Below are 18,052 nucleotides of genomic sequence, written 5' to 3'. Positions count from 1 at the left end.
TAGTGAACTAAACTAAACATATCTATATATACATCTAATAGCTACCTACAGCTGAAGAAAACCTTAACTTATAACCATAATATCTTGCTCTATGCAAACTAATTACTGCGGAACGAATCACCAAAAGTAAGTGTAATGCAATATTTATATTTGTGCACGAAACATAACATTGTCCAATGTTCTCAGGAATTTGTAATTTATTTTCCATTTCGATCAATCTGCCGGAATAAAATTCACGGATTCAAAAGATTCGGTTTTACCGCCCAACAAACCCAATTTCATTACTTCACCTAAAATATGGTTATTTTCAGAATGGGGATGAGACGTAGATGCTGAAAATTGATGTCACGCCGTCTTTAAATCCAAGATGGCGACTTTGGTTCAGAAAACTGTGAAATACTGTCAAATAATGTGGGTTTTCTGGAATCGGGCTGACATCTAGAAGCGAGAAATCGATGTACGACGCCATCTTGAAATTCAAGATGGTGGCTTCCAATTTCAAAAGAGGTGTCAAAAAGCCTACAAATGGCATCAAATATCGATTTTCAGCATCTACGCGTTGATTCTGTTCCAAACATGGCCTTTTTCTGAAACCCTATGGTCGCCATATTTTAGTCCAACATCGGATATCGAATCCTGATCAATGTGGGCGTCTTAGTGGAATACCTTTTTAAAGAGAGAGAGAAAGATTAGTAATTTCCATTCAATTCCACTACCTTATTTGCTTATCCTTGACAGATACGCGTATTTCGTCTACAATGTGCAGACTTCTTCAGTGTCTTGCACTAATACTCGACTTAGTATTCGAGTCGAGTATTAGTACAAGACACTGAAGAATTCTGCACATTGTAGACGAAATACGCGTATCTGTCAAGGATAAGCAAATAAGGTAGTGTAATTTAAATGCAAATTACTAATCTTTCTCTCTCTCTTTATATCGGATATCGATTTTCGGCAGCCACGTGTTCTCTCCGTTCCCATTTTTTAGGGTATTTGACACGTTTTATGAAACTTGATGGCCACCATGCTTGGCATACACAGTTGTACACACCAACTGCTCATTTTTTAATAACTTCTCACTCAGATGTTGAAATTTATTTTTCTTTAAAGTAATTGATAGATTAGGCTCATAGTTTACTATAGATATGCAAAAATTAGGTAAAGCTTAACATTTGAATCAACACTAATCTATTTAACACTTCAATTCCGAGATGTGTAGAGAGCATTTCTCACCTCATTTTTACAACGCAAAAACAAATACAGTTTACTACTAGCATTAAAATCTACTTTTTTTTAGATATCTATAACAAGCTTACACTCTACTCTATCTGTTGCTTCAAAAAGAACTATGTTCCGGCAACTGTGTGCAAAGTTATTAGCAAATGAGCAGTTCGTGACCAAAACTGTGTATGCCAAGCATGATGGCCACCATCTTGGATTCCAACATAGCGTCGGATATCGATTTTTGGCATCTACGCCTTGTTCCCGTTCTAAAAATACCCATATCTTAGGGTATTTAACACTTCATAAAATCAATGCTCACTATTTTGAATTCCAAAATGGCGTCGGGTATCGATTTTTAGCATCTACGCGATATCCCCGTTCCGAAAAAAAACCTTTTTGTAGGGTATTTTAGATTTTCCCTGACCCCGATGGCCGCCAACTTGGAGTCCAGAATGGCTTCGTTAATTTAATTTTCAAGCGGCGCCGGTGGTGTAGTGATAAGCGTGATTACCTCTCACCCCAGCAGGCCTGGGTTGAATCCCAGTCGGCGCCGCCGGGATGTTCTGAGGCATAACATCTCTGATCACGCCTTCCTTCGGGGGGGAAGTAAAGCCGTTGGTCCCCGGTTCATGAGTTGATGGATCGATAGATAGGGTCCAGGTGTAGGAGCTGCCTCCCTGGCGTCGGTAGCATTGGTGCTCAGCACGGAAAATAAGATCGACGGAAAACGCCTGCGCCGCTAGTGGTTAGCGTTGTTATCTCAAAATTGACGAAAATCAATATGGGACTGATTTCCGATTATAGGCAGTATAGTCCATTGCGAGAAAATACATTACATTTGTTGTAAGAAACATACAGAATAAGTAAGATATCCACATTTATATGTGATGTTCATGTCATTTGTTTTGCGTTTATGGAGCTATATCTTGATATCCTGATCATCTAGAAAGTTGCTGTTTCGGCAAAGTTGTACAAGGCTATTAATAAATTATGAAGGTATAGAGGTCGCACTGAAAGCAGTTTGAATTTCACAAATATCGCTCTTACTTTGGTTCTAGTTGTACAAATGCTGTCCAATGCACTAGTGCCATAGTGCACATCTAAGAAGAAGAAAATAACAGTCATCCGTGTTTTCGTCATTCTCAATCATTGAATCACTTAATTCCATTAGATCATCACCTAAAGCCTATCCACTGATTGATGCGATCATAGCTGCAGAAGTACGTTCCGTTTCTCCACCTGACGGTGCGACGATGACGATGCGAGGGCTACAGCAAACCCAGCCGTCGTTCGAATGGCTTCCCGGTGGAGAAAACAGCCCCCAAAACCGGTCCTCGGCAGTCTGGGTTGATCCACATTCCTAACTTGGCGGATCGTTTTTGTAAAAATAAATGCACCCATATATTGTGTCCACTGAGTGCGCCCATATTTCCTTCACTTGCACTTGTTGCACTACCCTACTAGGTCCGTACCGAATCGATGATGATTGAAAAGCGTATAGTAAAATGCGTATCCAGTAATGCGATAAACGTCCCAAATGTGGCAATTCCCACGCACTGGCCAAGATGGAAGGATTTCTTCCTTCGCCGAACCCGGTCGTCCGTGCTCATATACGCACGCATTGATTGGGGGTTCATAATGGTATAGTTGAACGCGACGCTTCATTCAATTCCAGCAGCTCATTGCGAATGCGAACATTTCTGCTATTTTCATGCCTGTCGCGAATAAATATACGACGAATCAAGAGGGAATTTTCAAATAGCCGTATTGGCTTTTCTTTACCAATGATTCAAACGTTAATTTGACGAAACTCTTAGCTCGCCCACGCAAGCTAACATCACCATCAGGTAGGGTAAAGTTAATATAGTGGTGCTAGTTTGCGTGGAAGAGCTAAGAGATTCGAGATATTGACGTTTGAATCTTTGTTTACAAAATCAGATACGGCTGATTGAAAATTCACTCTTGGAATGATGGTTATTCATGACTTGCGTGTGCGCGTCTGGTTAAGCTGCTGCATTATTGATCGGTTATTGGTATATGGCCACTTAGCGATCGATGAATAATGTGAATTTTATAGACACAGCTTCCAACCGTGTATGGAAGCAGGTTGAATTGCAGGGAAGATCGTTTCCATAAGGGTGGAAGGAAAGATTTGTTTTAGGAAAAAATAGCCAAAAATAACAATCCATCCGTCATGCATATGGGTCCTGTCCTTCAGAGAAATTTCGAAATTCAGTCTATGCAATTCTTCATGCTTTATTTGGTACCCATCAATCAGCCAACAAAAAACGAGGTCTTTGAATACATACCTAGCGCCTTTGTTGAAAGTGAACAATCCTCTCCGTTTCGGGTTGCTCGAGTGGCAAACGGTTCCTAATTTGAATAATCCTTGGATCGTATTTTCGGATGAGTGATTGTTTGTTTTAGTTATTGACTCTTACTGCAGCTCGTTAGAAGAAGTGAAGCAGGTATTTGTGTTAATATGTCTATATCACTCTATCCCTCCCGATGATTGGTTGGTTTTTGCTGCTGATAGCAATTCAATCAATGTATAGAGATAGATGTAAGGTGTCGGATTTGTTTCGAACTGTTTGTCAGGATTTAGTGAACGCAAATTGCAACAAAGGGAATTGGAATATTTTAATTTATTTGAAGTGTGTTGTTTGTGTGAACAAACAGATTGATTTTGCTCGCTATTTTTTTTCCGATGAAACGAGTTTCAACAAGATAGGTTAACAGGATTTAGATTTGAGGAAATATTTCGGGAATTTGACGGAGGACGGTCATTTTCACACTCTACTGTGCTGTTGTTTTCATTTATTCTTGTTCATTGCTAAAGCTAAGGACGTTTTTTTTTTCATAGAGATGAACCAGCCTATGGCTGAAAGTCCAGTCGATAAAACTAATTAAAAATAATATTTACAACTTAAAGCTAATTAGTTAAAATATTAGATATTTTATCGTTTACTTGGTAACTTATTGATCATCCGATTATTGATTGATAATTTTGCCGTTTTCTTTGCCATAATGCTATTTTTATTGGCATTACTCTATTTCTAACACCAATTAATGTACATATACATGTATACATGGCAGTGTTCACTCGGCTGTCGACAGAAGCAGACGACTCTCAATGTGTGTCACACGATCGTCTGTTTACTCGGCAGCAACCATTGTATGGTCCTCCTCATTGTTCTTCATCAGCAGTTCTTTCAGTCGATGCGTCGTCGACTTTGGAAAGCAACCGTTTAGTGATGAGTGTGTGAGTGCTGACCACGTTTTGCGTCCATTGCAGCAATGGATGCGCTCTGACCCTCGGTGGCGAATCTGCCATACAATGAATGCACTTGAAGCGGCTCCCGTTCTGGTGGAGGAGACTTCCCTAATATAGATAACCACAAAAGAGAGCTTAACGACGTGTTCGGGGTATCATCCAAACCATTTGTGGGATACTTTACACATCCGGGATATAGTTCGTTTCTGGTATTTGTTTATTAGGATTATTGGATAGCGGAAGAAAAAATGTTTATTGTATTGTACCTTTTGACTATAGTTTTAAGATGCATTGTATAGTGAACAAGAATCCTCGGCTCTGTAAATTAATTCGGTTGAGCCTTATCAAATAAATTAATAAACAACAAATAGGGGAAATGACGGCTTCGGCATGACAGACTATTTTCGGCAACCCAAATTGAAACACTATTTTCACTGGATTTTCTTACGAAAACACTTCGCTGAATGCATGCAAACGATTCTTTATGCTTTCAGCTTCAATTTGACAATATTTTTACCACTGAGAAAAAGCAATCTAGCAAGGTTTTCTTGAAATGCAACACACGCACTACAAATTGTAGCTGATTTCGAGTTGCCGATAATAGAACAGCAGATTTACATGCAGTTCAAATGGAACGGTTGCCGAAGAAAAATTGGTTGCCGACAATACTCGCTCTCACTAGAGAAGATTGGAGCTTTGTAAAAGCGTTTCAAAACAGTTTTTGACAATTCTTTCGACTGAAATTGTTAGAGCAGCTGGCAGGAAAAGATTGTAAACAAACCAATACTGCATATGTGTGCGTTCCTTAGAGAAAAAGGCTATAGAAAGAAGGTCACTGCTTAGGTTGCCGAGAATACGTAAATTCCCCTACATGACTACATGGGTCATAGCAGATGATTTTCTGTTGAAAACAAGTTAAGTTCTTTCAACATGATTAAAAAATTTGAGAGATTTGAACATGGGTCCGATTTTGACAACACATAAATTTTGACTTCGTAGCTTTCCACAGGTTTTAATAATTGCTAAGCTGATCACGTGCAAAGCTGCAAATTATCCGAAAAATATTAACTAAAGTTGCAAAGCATTCAATACATTGGACTCGTGTTGCCAAAATCCGTTCTTTCAATGCCTGAATTCCAGCCATTCCAGAATTTGTAGTCCGCACCCTAAGGATCTTATTCTAAATCCTTTGGAGTTTAAGGTGATGGCATTTGGTGTAACTCTCCTGGATTGGCATCCCGTATTCTATTACGGGAAGGATGATTTGTTTGTAAACAGCAAGCTTATTTTTCACGGATAGAGTAGACCTCCTGTTGATGAGTGGATACAGTGATATTATCAAGAGGTTACGCTTGGTTTTGGATTTGTCAACGTGCTCCCTGAAAATCAGCTTGCTTTCTAGTGGTAAGCCGAGGTAGACTACCTCTTTCAACCATTCCACCACTGTGCCGTTCAGGTAGATCTTATTATTCACCGACGGAACAAGTCTGGGAAAATTAGAGTGTGGAAATATGATGACCTGGGTCTTTGCCGCGTTGATACGGATCTTCCAGCTGTTGAAACATCCAGACAGGACGTCCAGGCCTCTCTGAAGTTTGGCAATCAGAGCTCCGATGACCCTACCCTTGTAGACGATGAATGTGTCATCTGCAAACAGAGACAACGATCCACCATCAGGGAGAGCTGGCATATCGGAGGTGAACAGGTTGAATAGAATGGGGCCAAGGATGCTTCCTTGTCGAACCCCAACACCGATGTTGAAAGCATCCGATGTGATGCCAATCATAGAGACTCGGAACGTCCTGTTCGATAGGTAGTTGTTAATTATCTTCATTCGGAAGATTGGAAGACCGTAGTGCTGCAATTTGAACACCAAGCCATCATTGGCCAGACATTGTCGAACGCTTTTTCAACGTGCAACAACGCCATGGCAGATGTTTTCGAAACAGACTTGTTCCGTCTGAGAATGTTTGTTACTCGAATCAGCTGGTGGACGGTCGAACGACCTTAAGGTTCAATTTACATTGATGCATTTTTTAAAAATTCAAAGGCAGTTTTTTTCGACGCATTATTTTAGATTGCAAAAAGCTCGCGTCAATTTGTGTAAAATATCAAAAGGAATCGAATAGTGTGAGCTTTTTGCAATCTGATATAATGCGTCGGAAAAAACTGCTTTTGAAATTTTCTAAAAAGCATCAAAGTAAATTGAACCTTAACAAGTTGCTTTCTTTGGCACATGTTAGGAGCCGGTGATAGACCGCTCTTTCGAACAGTTTTGATAACCCTGAGAGAAGGCTGATTGGTCGATAACTTGAAGGAGAGGACGGACCCTTCCCATGTTTCCCAATGGGTATGACTTTAGCTGACTTCCAACACGAGACGATGTAGCCAAGTCGGAGGATGGTTGTAGAACGTGGAACTCAAGTGTTTGTGTCCCAGATTCAGGATGTTGTCGAAACCTGGGGTCTTCATGTTTTTAGATGATTCGATATAGGCCAACAGTTCGTCAGCCGTAATCCCGGATTCCTCGGATGGAGATTGATTGCGTTTTCAGCAACCTCAGCTTCGTGAGGGCTGACGATGTTTTGTCCGAGATTATGAGAGCTGACGAAGTGTTGACCTATCGCGGCAGCCTTCTCTTCCGGAGTTATCAGATGAACCACTGGGTCACCGGGACTATCCAGTGGGGTCAGTGGTGGAATGGGTCTTGGCTTATTTTTAAGAATTTTGGTTAGTTTCCAAAAGGGCTTTGCACAATCTAGGAGAGAGCGGATCCTGTTAGCAAAGTCCTGATTTATTGGATGGTTTTTGTTAGGCTATTACAGTGGGTCTTAAAAACAGGCAGACGAGAGCGTTGGTACTGCCTTCGGATGGTGTTACGGAGTCTTTGGTAGATCTGTCAAGGTTCAGAGTATTGCTCACCTGTCTGGATACTGGCACGTGTTGTTCTCTGGCCAGCCAATATTTCTCCTTAATGCGATAGCCACTCCACCTCCGCAGGAGCTGGTCCGATCTAGCCTTACGAGCTGAAAATCGGGAAGTAGAACATCTATCTTCGGCTTCAGGTGTATTTCGGAGATGACAGCGATGTTTATGCTATGTTCATTGAGGAAATCAATGAACTCAATGATTTCGTTCTTAAGCGAGCAAGCGTTCCAGTTGGCTATTTTGATAACTGCACGAAGCTGTTCAGGTAGTGTCTTGGTGGTGCGCAAGATTCTGATCACCTCAGCCACGATGATCACTAGTTCGTCGCTTGTGAGTGGAGAATTTTCTTCTGACTCACCTGACACAGCACGGGCTTACGATAATCGCGGGGCAGTAGAGCTATGGCTCGGCTGGGCCGCAGCATCAGTGAGGCGATGCTGAACTGAACGGTGGCTGGGACCCGCTTGATCTGATGTTGGATTCGCAACGGGGGGCGCTGGTTTAGTGGAAGCGGTGCTAGGTTCGGGGCCTTACGACGAGCCGGAAGCACAGGAAACGTGTCCTTGTTGACAAAAAAAGCACGATTATTGCGGTGGCGACCAGGTTGGTTCCTCGTGGAAGCCTGTTGTCGGATCTGGATGAAGGCCGCTCGCTTGGGACATCTCCTATCGCTGCGCAGATGGTTGGAATCACTGTTCACGCACTTAGGTACAGCTTCTTCTTCCTTCTTGCAGGCGGTAGTATTGTGAGCCCCAACACATTTGCCACAACGAGCCTTTATGTGACAATTCTTCGTAACGTGCCCAAATGCCAGACAATGTGTCACGTCACGGTGCCGGGGGCGACACTGCTCCCACTGAATCACGATGTTGAACAGCGTGCGAATCAGCCACACTGGTTAAGTCCTTATCGAAGTGCACCAGATACAACTGGTCCCGGAATGCACTGGTTTCATCACGTCTCGCAATGAGAAAAAATGTTGATTGGTTGCAGATAAAGGTGCTCCAATTCCGCTTTAATCTCCGCAACAGGGAGATTTGGAAGACCACGGATCACCATTTTCAGTGGCTTTCTTCCAGGGACGTCGTGAGTGTAGAACTCAAACCGGTTCAGCTGAAGAAAAGTGCCAACCGCGTTGTAGCATAGAGGTAACTCTAAGACCAGCAGGTCCCGAAGAAACATGCTCAACTTTGTGGCTCAGTTCTAGTACTATCTTCGGTCCCAAGCTAAGCGATGCACCCCTCGAAACATAAGAAAATCCACTAACCCCTCATTTTATCCGTCAAACTTTCATAGGAAATCAAAACAAATATAGTGTAGTACTAGAATTTCAACTAGAATGGGGTACGTTAAACGATTTGCTTGGGACCAATAGGCAAGTCAAGTAGTGAGTCAATTTTAAATCGTTGGCTTCCACCGGTTGGTTGTAGTCCGCCAGCGTCGAGCACAAGATTTTGATCCCCGTGCTGCACAGCTTGAACAGCGGATGGATTTGATTTTTAGCCAGTTGATTCCTGAGCAACGCGAGTTCCTTCGTCGAGGTGAACAGTGGGGGCACTTTTTCCCGTTCAACTGAATCTATATCTGCTTCTTCGGGGAGTGCTGAGAACGGATTACTCTGAAGCAATATTTCCGTGTGGTTGCTGGCACCAGCCTGCTTGCGAGACTTTTTTTGGGCATCTTGATCGAATGCGGTTGCATCCACACTTTGGCGACCCATCACCTTTTGTTTTTTCAACGGGTGGGTGGAGGAATTCAATTGTTGCTCCACTACCGCCGATTTAGCGACTGCCACAAGAGAGGCGAGAACTGACGACACGTTGCTAGCCAAAGCGAAACTTGCGACGGGTACCACGACCAAACGACCGACTTAAAACACCGAACAACTCGAGAGAGAGAGAGCGAGCGAAAAGAAAATCGGACTGTACAACTTGATGGTCAAGCAGAGAATAATCTGATGGTGGAAGCGATTTGGCAAACCCTTTTGTGGACCTTTTCCACTATTCTTGCGTAGTCACGTTTCACCGAGCTCCGATCAGATCAAGCGTATTGCCCTACAGCGCTGTGGAAGGCAAATTTGCGCACGAACTGGAAAGTGATGTCCGTGCGAGAGAATATAAATTCATCCCATCGGTCGGTTCTGATTAGTTCATGAAATATTACTGTTTCGTTCGTTAATTTTTTTAATTGTTTAACAATTTACACCAAAAAAATACTCGATAAGTTCTCCGTCGAATTACATATTGCATGACATATTTCCCATTAATGGTTTTCAGAAACAGGCGTTTGAAAACACCCCCCATTTTCGTTAAATGTCTCATTTTGGATTTCGTAATGTGACCCCCAGTATAGTAAAGAAATACGTAGTCCTGCACTCAAAATAATCGACACGTTATTGTTACATGAAAAATCACGTGGAGTCTCTCTTTTCAGTTTTATGTTAAATTTATGTGACACAAGTAGAGTCTACGTGATACCCCATATGTATCAACGGGAAGTCCCATTAAAGTCACTATGTGCATTTCACGTAAATCCTAAGTGATTTTCACATATGAAAAAAATAGGTGAGTGCCTCACTCATAATTGTACACAATATGGTGGAATTGCAAGTTGCATTTTTACATGCCAGTTAAAATCTTGAGGCTTCACAGCAAAAAATCAATTTTAATATTACATCCAAGAGGATGCACTTCAATCATGTCGTAAATCTCATTGTGTATGGTCACAAAAATAAACAAATGCAGTAAAAGCAGCGTAATGTCAGTTCATGCACTGTATTAATGATAGTTTTGTCCTTTTTGGCAAGTAATATTACACCATATTTTTGACACGATTGAAGTGCATCCACTTTGATGAGATATCAAAATAATTTTTTTGCTGTGTTATTTTCGTGCGACGATTTCGTGATGTAAGTTTAATGGCAGAACATTTTATCACAGACAAATTATATGGTGAGAATAATTTGTAACATGTTTCTTTGTTTGACAAGGAGTACCATGGATTGAAATGCGAGTTAAATGCCCTTGTATCATATGTGTCCCATATCCTTCCCGCTTCCAGTTTCGCTTGAATTAATTTCTTCTTCTGTGTGTATTTTCCGCAATAAAGATACAACGACCAAGGAATACTGTAGGATCTTTTTTCATTTGAAATAAAAAAAACATTTGATTTAAACCGGAATAAAAATCATTGAAAACCACCATGAGTTCCATCGAAAGAATCACATAACTTCTACGTGATAATACCGTGACCAATTCGCTCACTGAAATGAGTGCTTGCATATGAGAATCGCGTAACACTAATGTGAAAAGTACGATGGAAAAAATCTATGTATGTTTTCACGTAGCATTGAAGTGAAAATTATGTTGAGTGTGCGTTAAAACACTATGCTGGTAAAGTTGCAATGTCTGCGTCAAAATATTTATTTGACTCAGACATTGCAACTGTGCATCGAATTAAAAAAAAATTACGCCCAACGTGGGGCTCGAACCCACGACCCTGAGATTAAGAGTCTCATGCTCTACCGACTGAGCTAGCCGGGCAGTTGAATTCCCTCAACTCGAAACAGAAACCGTTTGAAGTGAATCACAAAAAGAAGCGCAATCATTACGCTTGCTAACAACCATGGCGCGGCTGTTGATGCGACGGCGCTAATGAAATCAAAGGGCGAACGAGAAGCGCGTGTAATACGGGGCGGTAATTTAATTTAACGTTCGCCGTGCAGAAATGATCGGGCGGGAGACAAATTAATAGAATATCACCGCCCGCATTTGTGCGCGTGTGATATTTTCTGTGAAAAAATGAAACGGTGCCAAATGGTGAAGGCAGTGATTAATTCTAGTGACTCGCCCGAATAACATACATTACATGTGTCCTCCGTTTTGATGGGATCAACTGTCCGGGTGCGGAGGAAATTATAACACATCAAACCTGGAAAGTTGCGTTGAACAGCGGAATGGATAGATACACTTGAGGTACCCACCTACCTACATACACACATCAAGAACGCATACGGGACTGCCATGCCATGCTGGCGTAGATTTCAAGTGCTGTTGAAAGATGATGATTTATAGGGGAGAAATGTATGGAAACGAAGAAAAATTCCAAGCTAGCAATAGATGGACGCAGACCTTAAGAGGGAACGCGTATAATTGGATGTTTGATTAGGAAATGCTTCGAGAGTGTGTCGTACCGTCTAGCTGTCTGGCCTTAGGGCCATTTAGAAGAAATGGTTTGATTTGTTAGTCTACGGTCTCAAATTAACTTTGCCGGAATAAGCGTCTGCATGTTGGGTAATGAATTGAATGCTGTTCCAAGGAAATTGCGTCGCTTGCGGATAGTTTATATTTACTGTACGTCTGCAGCATTTCGAAGGAAAACAAGGCTGTTCTTGCTGGGTAATGAAGCATTCCATATGAAGAACTCACACCTTTTTTAACGGAGCACTACAGCTGATTGAACCAAAAAATGATACATGGCTACATTTCACCATGAAAATCACATTTGTAATCCCTCAGGATGTTATTTGTAAATGATGTAGCAACTTTTATTCATCTGTAAATCAAAGGCGATTTTGAAATCCATCTCTGTCATAGTGCCAGGGCACAGGCAGACGCTCGAAAAGTATCTACATCTACAGACCATTCACTATGACTATACACATGATTTAAAATTTATTTGAGCATGAATTCGGCACCACCGCCCACACGCATCAACTAACGTTATATGGACCCGCGGTTTCTGTTGAAAATGTTTTGTTTTGGCTAGTTGTTAGAAACACTCTTCACATCGGAGGATGGCATAAATTACGATCACACCGGTTTGGAGACGGCAGCCGGCATGCGGATAAGGAGATGCCTTTCAACAGCTGCAAACTTAGTGGATTGAAGCTAATTTGAGTTGTGAAAGAGGTGATGAGAGACTGAACCAAAAATAAATAAAAATATGAACGAATCAAACATCAAACAATCGTCCAAACTAAAACACACAGGACAAATATATAAGCAAATACCTACCTACAATTTTCTTGAATCATTCATAGCCAGAAACGCCGACCCATATTTGATTTCATTGAACAAATATCAGTTGCAACATCGCGTAATCGATATCCTTCCGTTATCGTTTCATAATAATAACTGGGATCAGCTGCCAGAGAGTACATGTTGATTAGGCCATCACCGTATTCAACGATGATGTTTGTAACAGACGATGATGACGGATTTGAAGCCTTCGTTTTCGGTTTGCTGCACACGAGTGATGTAAATACATTATAAATACAATTGATACGGCACAGGAAAGAACCGTCATCATGGAGCCCCGTGACGTTTACGCGCTATCAAGCACGGCTAATGGTTTGTACTAACAACGGTATGAAGCATTCGAAGTAAGAAGAAACAATACTTGATGCAAATACCGGAATGGTTACATTAGACGCATTTCGCGCCAAATCGTATTCGGAGCTGACTGCACCCCTCACAGATTTCAATGAATCTTAGTAGCATAGCATACTTAGTTTTTCCAAAATTTATATACACTATCATTTGAGAAGGGCCCAACTTTTTTCGTCGATTTTCGACACCAATTGATGTAAACGTCGAGATGATTTTCACTGCCGCATCCCAACTCAAGTCATTCTTCAACCCAGGACCCGATGGTGTCCCAGCTGTATTTCTGAAGAAGCATATCGTCAGCTTGCTTACACCGTTACATCATCTATTCCGAATGTCCCTCTCAAGTGGCATATTCCCATCATGTTGGAAATTTGCACATATGTTTCCTGTCCACAAAAAGGGAAGCTAACGAGACGTGAATAATTATCGAGGAATCACATCGTTGTGCGCTACCTCGAAGCAATTTAAGTTAGTCATTATGGAGCCTCCGCTTTCCAATTGTAAGCAGTATCTTAGTGCCGATCAACACGGCTTCATTTCCGGTTGTTCTACCACCACTAATCTGCTGTGTCATATATACCGATTTGTGAGCAGCCTTCGATAAGCTAAACCACGCCATTGCGGTTGCTAAACTACAAATACTTGGGGTTAGGGGCTGTTCATAAACGACGTAAACAGTTTAGGGGGGGGGGGGTAGAAATTATCCACGGCCCATACCAAGAATCCTAAAAAACCGTCCACGTAGTTAATGAACAGCTCCTTAGCGGAAACCTCCTGCGATGGTTTCACTCGTATCTCACTGATCGTCCGCTGTTGGTTGAAGTCGATGATTGCCAGTCCGATATTTACCAAGCCACCTCAGGCATACCTCAAGGAAATCACCTAGAACGGTTGATCTTCTTACTTTATTTCAATGACGTGAATCTGGTTATCGAAGGGCCACGACTTTCTTATGCAGTTGATCTTAAAATCTACTTCCGGATCCGTTCGGTTGATGACTATCACTTCCTTCAAAGTCAGTTTGAAGCCTTTATCAACTGGTGCAATTTGCACCGAATTACGGTTAACCCGGCGAAATGTTCAGTGATCACATTTTCTAGGAAGAAAGAACCGATTTCGTGTAGTTACGAACTTCAAGGGGCAATGATCGAACGAATGATGCATGTAAAAGATCTGGAAGTATTTCTGGATTCTGAACTAACGTACAAGCAGACTACACGCAACGGAGCAACGTTATGATGAGATTACCACCTCGTCGCGCTAACTACAGTATGAAAGGTGCGATCGTTTTCATTTAGCAAACAGCGGTATCTTTTACAAATAAATAATATCCTGATCATCCTTCCAAAATTTGAAATCATTCGGTTGCCACCTGAAACGAAATTCACAGGCCCTTTGAAGTAACTCTAAGGATTGTAATTGTATTACCGTCAATAAATACAGCATTTTGCTGCTAATATCAGTATGCTGTAGGTTTTCTTTTTCCTCTGTTCGGGACCTAACACTACTGCGACCAGTAAATTGATCTATTGTAGTATATCCCGTGTCCTTAGTTTAGTGCATGTCGTATTACTCCATCACTATTGAGAAATGATGAAGCATTCGATTTTTTTTACAGTTGCCACTCTTGCATTTATCGCAAGGATCCGAGTCTAATTGAAAGGTCCCGCTATTTATACCCTTCGGAGTGTTGAAACACCCTCCAAAGGCGCGCCCCTTTGTTAGTCAAAATTGGATTCCTTAGCAACAAAATTAAGGTATGACACCGATAATGACCATGCATCAGAATCCTAGTCTTAACCACTTCAAACTAGGGAACAACGAAGAGAAGATTAGGAATCACATAGATGAAGACAACTAACTCATTTTTTGCCTTGTTTCAAGATCATCCTTGGTAGACAAAGCCGAGTCTTGTCACTATCAACAAGGCATAAAAAGTAACAAGGACTAAGATGTGTTCCTTGGATTACTGAAAAATCCTGTTCCCCTAGTTTGAAGTAGTCGGGACTAGGAATCGGTGGTAGGTTAAACGCATGCTTAAAGAAACTATACAGGGGAAATGGATGTAATGTCGGCCAAAATGCCCCTAATTTGAGCCCAAACATAAATTCAGCAATCGACTAATTTTTCAATAGCTACCAAAAATATCCATTAGTACCGTCCCAATGACGCGTTCATCTATTGAAAATTACACAAATGCCCAACTACTGCAATTGTGATCAAAATTATCACCGATTGCCTGCAAAAAGCGCTTTTCCTAACACAGATTTCAAAACCGAATTCCATCCGGTCTCGTCAAACAGAGCTCAAATCACGGTGTGTGGTGTTGTGTGGTGGTGTCCGGTCGGTTGTTATCAGCAGCGGCAGTGCTTTCGGCGCATGGCGTTGAACATTGTTCTACAGTACGCAACAAAAGACTGCCCGCAACATCACGACAAAATAGTTCTTTTCAGGACCACCATAAATGTTTTAAAGAGTATTTTCTGGACATTTGTAAAGATCATCAATCGTATGTCAATTTCCATATGTTTAAATCTAACATACCATGTATTTTTAAGGCAACATCGGGGGTGAAATTTCAAAAATCAAAACCGGTCGCGGCATGAAAGTGGTCTGATTTTGATCCAGAGATGATGGATTTTAATTCTTAATACACCAATCGAGAGAAAGTTTTTCTATGAATCTGTTAAAATTAAGACTTTATCATTTTTCAAAATGTCACTATTGAAAATTGCACGAATATGCAACTGTTGATATGATTATTAAAATTATCACCGATTGCCTGCGAAAAGTGCTTTCCCTAACACAGATTTCAAAATTGAATTCCATCCGGTCTCACCGAACATGTTTATTCAGTGTTCTCCAGCAGTTCCCCGCAAGCAGCTATTCAGTTGCTCGTCTAACCAGCAACTCATGAACCGGGACTAACTTCCCTCGCGTAATCAGAGATTTCATGCTTCAGAAAATTTTAGCTGTGTCGACTGGGATTGAACCTCCTTTGGGGTGAGAGGCACTCACGCTTACCACTACACAACCGGCGCCGCTATACAAGCAACTAGCAATCTAGGCTGTCCTCAAGAGCCCTTGATGGACCGAAGAAGAAGAAAGAAGCCACACCGCTACTGATCGGATTCAGTTGCTCGTCGTGAGCCGCTGTGGGCCATCTATGCCAAGTGCGTCACCCTCGTTCCAAACAACATACAGCTTGTCAGACTCATCCGTGTTGAACACCCTAATCAGTGCGCAAAACATTCAAGTTCAATGAATCATTTTCATATTAATATGAACTCCCATCTGCCTCATCATTCACTGCCTCGTGAGGGTCTGAATGATTGAGAGGTAAACGAGTCACTGACAGCCAAGCACTCAGTCAGTAGCTCAATCAGCACGTTTATTCTTCCGTGATGGCACCCAATACTTGTTTTGAATGACTGAGCGTACATTTTCTAAGGAAAAATTTCTCAATTACTTGCTGTGTGAGTCGCCTGTTCGTGAGTGACTGAATGTTTTTGTTGGCTCTTTCATTGCCTCGTCCTTTACCTTTTGGTGCAAACGGTCTGCACAGAGCAATGGACTGAATAGTGCAGTGCTTTCACACTCAGCCTAAGCAGTCAATAATTTTACGCTCTGACCCTTATAGCACAGGATTACTATACTTTGGACGAACACTCAACAAATAAATCACATTTCCGATGGAAAATATCCATAAGAATTTCACATAACTTTCATGTGATCTCATAATTGGGAATCGCACCACGAAATCACATAAAAATTATGTGGCCAATGAAGTTTATGTGATTTATCTCATAGAATTCATGTGATCATATGAATGTTATGTGAATTTCAGGTAAAAATAATTAATTTTGTTATTAGAAAAATATCATGTGCGTTCCCAATGGAAAGTATATGAAAACTTTTTTCAGTGTAGGATTACGTCTTTCGGTAACATATTGGGAGGGGATAGCGGCACCGGTGGTGTAGTGGTAAGTGTGATTGCCTCTCACCCCAAAAGGCCTGGGTTCAATTCCAGTCGGCGCCACCGGGATTTTCTGAGGCACAAAATCTCTGATCACGTCTTCCTTCGGAAGGGATGTAAAGCCGTTGGTCCCCGGTTCATGAGTTGATGGGTCGATAGGTAGAGTCCAGGTGTGGGAGCTGCCTCCCTGGCGTCCGTAGCATTGGTACTCAGTACGGAAAACAAGATTAACGGAAAACAAATCAAAGAAAAAAAAAACATATTGGGGATGCTATTTCAAAAAATCCAAAATCGATCGCGTTACGAAAAGTGGTCAGGTTTTGATCACTTATTACTCTGTCAATAGCAGATGGATTTTTATTCTAAACAAGCCAATCGATTCGATATTTTTCTACAAATCTTAAAATAAACACTTCATTAATTTGCAATAGGTCACTATTGACAATTACACAAATGTCAAACAAACCCCCGAATATTGATATCATAATCCTACGTCATATGCATGGTCGTGTCTTTTATACAACCAAGATTTTTTTGCATCTGATTCGGATTTAGGGAACCAAAATTTAATAAGAACTGTTACTATAAATTTACCCGAACGCCATTTGGGGGGTTGATCAATTTCACTCCATACCGAGATTTTCAAGTTTTAGATTTCAAAAATTTCATAAAAATTAACAAAACACTCGAATTAATAAGTAATTATACATTAGTTTGTTAACTTAGAAATTTATTTCTATATTTACATCATTTATTGATCAATTTGTCCCCACACGATCAGTGCAACGCACAGTTTTAAAAGGTGTTTGGTATTTATCCCATGAACGGAGAAGCTGATTCAAGAACATAAATATTTCCAGGAACCCGGTGATTTCTAAAATGTAATCCAGTGTGAGGTAACGAGTTTAAAAAATGAAAAAAATCTGGAAGATGTGATTTGAACTGTTGGATAGTTGTAGATCTTTAGAAAAGTAGCTGATCAACCTGATGTCTAGAAAAAATATCCAGAGAACTTCATGGAAATCTTCAAACACATGAAGGTTTTTGTAATAATTTCTGAGCTGCCTGGTATCATAGGAAAGAATCTCTGGGAGGTGTGATTTGAAGACCTATGACCATCGAAGGTCTTTGCAATAATTTCTAAGACACCTGATTTCATTAGAGAACCTCTGAGAGACGTGATTTAAATTTTTGGACAGTTGAAGATCTTCAGAATAATACTTGAACATACTGATAATATTGAAAATATCCTGAGATGTT

At 41.1% G+C, this 18,052-nt stretch overlaps 1 protein-coding gene and 1 non-coding gene across 6 annotated transcripts in view; one reads left to right on the top strand and one right to left on the bottom strand.

Annotated features, from left to right (window-relative positions):
• LOC135710455 (monocarboxylate transporter 2-like) overlaps nucleotides 1–18,052 on the top strand; it is a 603,423-nt gene that overhangs the window by 472,803 nt on the left and 112,568 nt on the right. The window lies entirely within an intron of this gene.
• TRNAK-CUU (transfer RNA lysine (anticodon CUU)) lies at nucleotides 10,896–10,968 on the bottom strand. The gene has a single exon. It is a non-coding gene; the product is annotated as a tRNA-Lys (tRNA).

Source organism: Ochlerotatus camptorhynchus, unplaced genomic scaffold, assembly GCF_037179485.1.
Source record: "Ochlerotatus camptorhynchus isolate MF236.1 unplaced genomic scaffold, CSIRO-AGI_Acam_v1.1 ptg000383l, whole genome shotgun sequence".
Taxonomy (NCBI): domain Eukaryota; kingdom Metazoa; phylum Arthropoda; class Insecta; order Diptera; family Culicidae; genus Ochlerotatus; species Ochlerotatus camptorhynchus.
The sequence above is the reverse complement of the archived record's forward strand: the minus strand, read 5'-3'. Positions and strand labels throughout refer to the sequence as shown.